The sequence below is a fragment of the Centruroides sculpturatus genome, unplaced genomic scaffold (genome assembly GCF_000671375.1).
Source record: "Centruroides sculpturatus isolate CEXI.00-Female unplaced genomic scaffold, Cexi_2.0 scaffold150, whole genome shotgun sequence".
NCBI lineage: Eukaryota > Metazoa > Arthropoda > Arachnida > Scorpiones > Buthidae > Centruroides > Centruroides sculpturatus.
The window spans coordinates 386,107-394,644 of NW_019384512.1; positions in this window are offsets into that span (position 1 = coordinate 386,107).

Here is an 8,538-nt window from a genome sequence, read left to right on the forward strand (position 1 = left end):
AAATGAAGACTGGTTTAGACTAATCACAAACAATTTGAAAATTAAATTGGATTTCTGGTTATATTTAACATAAACATTGAACTGATAAAGACTTTAAAGTAAACAATCTTTTTACTTTTTATAGAACTTTATAACACATTTTTACTTTATAAAGAATATAAAATTTATTATACTAATTATAAATTTTGATTTTAATAATTATTTAGGCCTAACTAGGAATATTTTAAATTTTATTCTTATTCTATAAATAAAGAAAAAAAGTCTTAAAAATATATTTATATATATTTCAAATAACATAAGTAAATACACAATGAGATATTATTACAAAAGATTTTCCATGAAAGTAATCTTATTACGCTATAAAAAAAGGATTTCATATTTCATACTTTCTGTCACCGCTTGTTACATTACACCATACAATAAAACCATTTTGAAAGGAAGTGTTTCTTCTAAAGATTTGAAAGCTTCTATTTTCTTTCACTTTTATTTATATATATATTTTTCAAACAATCGTTTTAACGATTTTTTTTTCTTTTAATAATGCAACTGATTGTTTAAAAATTAAAAAATATTCCTAAAACTTTAGTGATAGAAGCGAAGAAACAAAACATACAAAAAATTGATTTAATTTAATTTTTAGCTGATGTTTATGAGATTAATAAATAGCAAAATCTCGTATAAAATATAAAAGAATTATTCAAAAATTAATTAATAACAACATAAAGGAAATTATTATTATTTTAGCTTTGCAACGTAAATGACACCAGTAATAAACTTTTTAATGTTTTGTGAAATATAAAAACATTGTTCATTTGCATAGATGCATGTAATTAGGGTTTTTCTAACGAGATCCCGGCTGTTTTTTAACTCGGAAAATATCCCGGAAAACTCTTGTCATTCCGGGAAATCCTCCAAATTTCTTATAAATTCACGTTTTTCTTATTTTGTGTTAAGTTGAGGAAATTTTACAAATAGAAAGTATAATTAACTCATAAAATGTAAGAATACATTTGTATTTGTTTTTTCTTCACTACTAGGTGCATAAATAGACACAAGGCATTTTACATCATCTTTATTAATCTTCCATAGGCCGATACGCGTTTCGGGCAAGGCCCTTCATCCGTAGGCATTACATCGGAATTTTCTTTAGGTTTCGTTGTTACATATATATTTTTTCGTTTAAAATTATGTCTAATTATGTAAAATAATATTCGAAAAAATATATATGTAACAACGAAACCTAAAGAAAATTCCGGATGTAATGTCGGGCTTTGCCCGAAACGCGTATCGGCCTATGGAAGATTAATAAAGATGATGTAAAATGCCTTGTGTCTATTTATGCACCTAGTAGTGAAGAAAAAAACAAATAAAGGAAAACACGGTCTCGGAAATACATAACATTTGTATTTATTAATTTTAAGCCTGCTTATTCGTTGTTTAAATTTTTGCTTATTATGGCACATCACAGATCGTCAATAACCAATATCTAACCTATTTGTGGCAGGACTCTGAAAATTCTTTACTTGAACCTGTAATATCTAAAATAGTTGTGCTTATGCTGTCTTAATTTTTAACCATGCCCAATGGCTTCAATAACTGCGTAACGCCAGGTTGTGCAAATTGAGCAAGAATACAAATGAGTACGAAGTATGCAACTATGATGTTTTTCTTCATAAACCTGATTATTAAAGACAAACGAACTGCCGAATTATTGGTCTATAAGCTTGATGTTTCTATTAAAGAAGCCGAGGTAGACAGATCAAGAATAGTAGAGAGCAAACGAAGTACTACAATCTCGAAAATCTTCCAGGCTACAGGTGGAAAAAAAGAACACAACATCTGTCTTCTCTTAAATGCATTAAACACGATTCCACTCACATCAATTGAATCGGAAAGGGCATTCTCGGTAGCAGGACTTTTTATTACTAAAATAAGAATTAGATTGAGTGATCGGAGTATTGACCATCTTTGCTTTTTAAAATCTTATAAAAATTTACAATAATATTTTGTATTATGTTTTATTCAAAAAACGAAAATTACCTTCTAAATTAGAAGTTTAATCAAAATTCATTTTTTATTTAAATTTTCAAATCAATTCAAAGACAATTGTTGTTGTTGTTGTAAGCAGTTTCCAATAAATTTTAATAAAGTTTTTTTTTTATTTGTGGAAATTTCTACGTTATTCGTATACGTTTTACGTCAAAGGTAATTTTTAATACATATTTTACACAGCATTATTAATATTATTATTTTGGAGGTTGCAGGACGAATTAAATTACTTAAAAATGAAAATAGTTATATTATTAAATTTCAAAATTTATTTTATACCTTAAAAATAATTAACTGTATCTCGGGATTTCCCGGAATCCCGGAAAACAGATCACTTTTTCTCGAAATCCCGAGACAAGCAAAGGACCGGAAAATGAGAAACTCTAATTATAATACTGTTAAAAAGTAAAATAAAAATAAAATAATAAAAGTTGAGACTAAAAAAATAACCTAAAAAAATAAGAATTAAGAAATATTTTGTTAAATTATATTAACAATTATCGTTTTTATCTTATAATTTTCTAATATGAATGTAGTTTATAAAGTGTAAAATAGCAACAGGAATAAAAAAATTTCTCAAGTAAAAAAAATACTTCTTTTTATTTATGTCCTATTTTTTAAAAGAAATTAATTACAATTACTATTATAATTTATTCCGAGTTTTTTAGTAAATTAATTAAACATCCAACAGTTTCAAACAGTTTTTGTCTTGATTGAAAAAAATAAGGAAATACTTAAGTATTTTTCTCACTTCACTTTTTTATTTTTAATATAAATTTCATTAACATTTAGATTTTAAAGTTTAAAAATAAATCATATTTTGCATAAAATAATTTTAATCTTTGTAAATATGCAAAACAAATCATTTAAATTAATTTAAAATACAATTAAATAAATAACTTTAATCAATACAACATTATAATATAGTTTATATAAGTTTATAATCGTTAATAATATCATATATATATGTATATTATCATAAATTTGAATTTGAATTTATCTATGTGTTATCTTTCCTTATACTATATATATCTAGTGTTTTATCTTTACAACTTTTAAAAAATATAATTAAAAATAATTTATTATAGTGTGATATTTATTGAAAATGTATTATTTTTATATTAAAATGTTTGATTGCCTTTTACAATTACATCTGAATTAGTTAATTAAGTGTTTTTATTACATTTAAAGTAATGCTGACTTACTTAATTTGCTAGAAAAAGTGATAAAAATAACTAGTAACTGAATTTATGAGTTAAATGTTTTTCTTTAATCATAATTTTTTTTAAATCAATAAAACCAATTGCGATGAGTTATTTCTTAGAATTAAAACAATATTTTAGTTGCTTGGCTCATCTTTAAACTTGGAGCGAAAAAAATATACTGTCTAGTCGATTTTTTCAGAGGAAGTATTTTTAAATTGATATTATAAATCAAATGTGCCAACTTCATAAATGCTTTTTTTTATAAAGATGTTCAAGCTTCATTCAAATTTTCACTTTTCTTTAATTTTTTTCTCCCAATAAAACTTGAGTAATTTAGTCAAATGTGTCAGGTTTGATGATTATTTTAAGATATTGGAAATTCGACTAGACTTGTCTTAATGGAAACCATACTAAAATTTATTATTATTTTCTTCAAAAGATTAAAAATTTCATTGGATTGACTAATGAACTATTGCACTTTTATCAATACATTTAAAATAATAATCTAAACTTAAAAGATAAGTAAAATAAAGTTATTTATTATAATTTTGTACTATGATTTTATGTTTATAAGTATGTTAAATTAAATAGACATTCAAATACTCTATATATGTAGCAATAGATCAATAACTATATAATAATAATATAATTTATATAAGCTATATTTAAATTGTTAAGATATTAACGTGATTATTATTGGTCAAAAATTACTTTTTGTAGCAACATCATAATATTCTATACTAAATTTATAGATATAAGAATAGATATAAACAGCTTTAAAAATATTGTCATGAGAAAAGATTGATTTCTAAAGAGAATAAGTATAGTAGCGATGCTATTAATAAACGTGCAATAAATACAATACAATTACTAAGCATATACAATTAACATAGCAAATACAATTAAATAACAAGTAAACAAAATCAAACAAAATTTCTGTATCAATACTTATTGATACAGAAATCTTCACTTTAGTAAATAATCTATTTAATTTTATTTATAGATACGGAAGGATTGATAAGGGAATCAGGGAAAATGACTAATTTTTTGTTTTTGTTGGAAGTGTCAGATACAGTTTATTTATTTGTGTGCTTTAGATATAAATACCAAATTCTGGAAGGTATTTAGAAATTACGTATTCGCACAGGACAACAAAAGAACAGCTCTGTTTCTGTAATAATGAATTTTGTTTTTATACACAAATTAGGCGTCTTACCTCGACAATCGAGGTAAGATACCACATTTAATAATGTTGCATTTACTCGTATATATTTTACCCAAACATTATTCATTTAATACACAATATTAGAGTTTAATCAAATTAGCCGAGCTGAACTACAGCTCAGAATTTCGACTTTCAGATCAGCTTAGCTGGAGTCCAGAATCGGCTCACAGTACACCTCAGTCCTTGAAACGTCGAAAAATGCAAAAAAGGGGAGATTTTTCTGTATCTATGGTGTATGTGTGGGGAGTGGAACGATTTTGTTCACTATTTTTGAAGTTTAATAACTCCTGTGCTTTTTGTCGAAAATTTATGAACTTTTGCAAGGAAGTTTGTATATTAGGGAATTGATGCTATTAAATTTTGGTGGCTAAAACTCTTGGGGGTGGGGAGATAAAAGGGGTTATGTGTCATATTTCGAGTAAAGTCGGACTTAATAATGATTTTACTTGTTATCACATTTGCAATTTTTATGAAGCCCATCCCTACCTTCAAAATTGACTCTTTTGCCATTTTATAATAATTAAAAGTATAAAATTTTAAAAATAAAATATGATAACAGATGGTGCCACTAAATGTTGCCGGAAAAATTAAGCAACTCGTTTTTACTTATTTGCTAAATTTTTGAATTTACATATGTGTAAATATGTAAATTCCTTTACATATGTGTTTTTCTTTCGTCTGATTTTTCCTATTATCTATATATATAATCGATATGGGTTGATAATAACATTAATAATAATAATAATAATATGACCACGAGTAATATATTAAGTAATGATAGAAGACGGAAGTGGTCAACAGAAGAATTAGAAGAACTTATGTTCTGTTATTTTAAAGCAAAACAAAAGGACCTGGATTCATAAGCAGATTGGAGACACTTTTTATTAACAGGAACCCTAATAATCCTAAAATCCATAAATTTAATGGAAATACTTTGTCAACTCAAGCTCGCAGAATAATTAAACAGAAAGTAATATCACAAGAACTACTCAACCGTATACAAAAACAGGCAGAGGAAATAGCACCTACAGAACTGGTTGAAAATGTGATTGCAGAACCTGAGAACAGTACAACATATACAGAGCACGATAACCAGTATGGTATACAACCCATAACAGATTGTGTAGAAGATATAGACCAACTGACACAAAATATAGTGGTTGATGAGGATCAAGAACCTATAGTTTTGCAGTTTCTTCGAATATTGGCTGAAACGAAAGAAATCACGTTTGAGGAACGGTTGCTTCTACCTAAAGCGAAAATAAACAGAAGTTTCATAGAAAATCTAAATATTCTCAATAAATATTTACCTAGTTTATTAATTACTAATAATAGCCTGCGTGAAATAAATGATATAATATATGCAGCTGCTAAAACTCTAATAGAAAATAATAACCAAACGCCATACAAGTCTACAGTGATTACAAAACAAAAAAGTAGCCCAGCTTGGGAAAAAAGAATACAAACTAAGATAGACAATTTTAGGAAAGAACTAGGACAACTAATGGAGATAAAAAGAGGAATTGACACACGTAGAATGAGAAAAATTAGGGACAGTCTTTATATAAAATACAATATCCATAATGAAAATGATCAAAATAATATAATAGAAATCATCAAACAAAAAATCAGAGCTCTAGCAGGTAGAATTAAAAGATACAAAGAAAAGAATACAAAAAAGGAACAGAATAGGTTATTTAAAGAAAACGAGCACAGGTTGTACAGAAGTTTGGGAGACAATACAAAAAAAAGTATCAAATTACCAAGTAAAGAAAAAGTTGAAGAATTTTGGATGTCTGTACTGTCTATTCCTAAACATTATAATATAGAAGCTAATTGGATTAAAGAGATAGAGGCGGCCTCAGATGGGATTAATACAGTAGAAGTAGAAGAGATTACACAACACCAAGTTAAATTTGCTATACAAAAATTATTGAATTGGAAATCACCAGGAATAGACAAAATTCAAAATTATTACATTAAGTATTTGACTAGTGTTCACAAATATTTAGCTGTATTATTTACAAATATAATCTTAGGAATAGAGAAGTTAGAAGATTGGTTTACTACAGGTAAAGTCATACTAATACCCAAAAATGAAAACTCAGAAGATCCGAAAAACTGGAGACCAATAGCGTGCCTACCAAGTATGTATAAATTACTTACTGCTATATTGGCTGATGTGCTTTATGGCCATTGCCATGAGAACGGCATAGTAGCAGAGGAACAGAGAGGGTGTCGACGCAGAGCCAGGGGGTGTAAGGATCATCTAATGGTCAATAAAGCAATATTGGAGGATGCACACCAGTCTCAAAAAAATTTGAGTATGGCGTGGATAGACTATCAAAAAGCCTACGATAGTGTATCACATGAATGGCTTCTTAAAATTCTTGATATCTATAAATGTCCATCTATGGTTAAAAGATTCCTTCAAATGACTATGCCTACATGGAAAGTGATCATGACTGCTCGTGGCTCCCAGGATTTAATCACTACTGAACCGATTTACATAAGACGTGGAATTTTTCAAGGTGATTCTCTTTCCCCATTGTTGTTCTGCCTGGCTATAAACCCACTTTCATTCATACTAAATAAGTATGAAAGGAAAGGCTACAAATTGAAGGATAGTATCTGAATTAATCATCTCTTATATATGGATGACCTTAAGGTTTATGCACATAGTAGAAATAATCTAAAAGTATTACTGGATAGCATTGAGATTTTTACAAGTGATATAGGGATGAGGTTTGGATTGAATAAATGCAAAGTACTACATATAACTGCAGGACACAGGAGTAGTGCTATGGGTGAAGGACATATACTACTGAGTGGAGAGAGTTTCAAGCAACTTGAAATTGGAGATAGATATAAATACTTGGGTGTACAAGAATCAAGAAAACTAGAGCATAGCATCATTAGAGAACAGATAACAAAAGAATATTTTAGAAGGATCAAAAAACTTTTAAATACACACCTTAATTCGCGTTATTTAATAAAAGGTATAAATACATATGCCATCCCGGTCTTGCTTTACTCATTTGGTATAATCAACTATAAAAATAGTGACCTAAGGAAAATAGATGTCAAAACACGAAAGTTACTAGCAATTAAAAAGGCACATCGGAAAAAAGCAGAGGTAGAAAGATTGTATTTACCGGCAAATCATGGAGGAAGAGGACTATTAAATATAGAGTACATGTATAAAGCACAAATAGTTAAATATGAACAATACTTAAAAGAGGAGAGAGATCATTTGATCAAAGTAATAGTAAAGCATGATATAGGTAGGGAAAAATATTCAATAATAAAAGAAGCGCAAGAGATAGAAGGTGAATTATATTTACCACAAGGAAAAATACATACAGATGAAGATATTAAAAAATCAATAGTAAAACGGCATAATGTTGTTTGGAGAAATAAACAATTACACGGTCAATTTCCTAAAAAGGTGTTAGATCAGAGTAATATAGATAGAGAGCTTGCATTTGAATGGATTAAAAAGCAACAAATAGCCCCAAGTATTGAATCATTAATATTTGCTATACAGGACCAGGCTGTTATGACACGACAATATCAACGTGACATCTTAAAGGAACCAGTGGATGGGAAATGTCGACTATGTGCGACTAAAGACGAGACCACGCAACATATTATATCAGGATGTGAAAAACTAACGGGGACTAGTTATGTAAGACGTCATAATAACCTTGTCCAGTACGTCTACTGGTGCCTGGCCCGAAAACATAAAATAGAAGTTGCTGACCAATGGTGGAAGGAAATTCTACTCCAACCACAAATTAAGGAAAATAGTTCAGCCAAGATATTATGGGAAATGCCTGTCCAAACTGATGTCACTGTATCTCACAACAGACCAGATTTAATTTACGTTGATAAAAATCGTAATAAAACATTTTTAATAGATATAACTGTACCATCAGATTATAACATTGGTGCTAAAGAAATTGAAAAATTGAGTAAATATCATTTTCTGAAATTGGAAATTAACCGCCTGTGGAATACACAGACGACTGTTGTTCCAATAGTAATAAGAGCAACAGG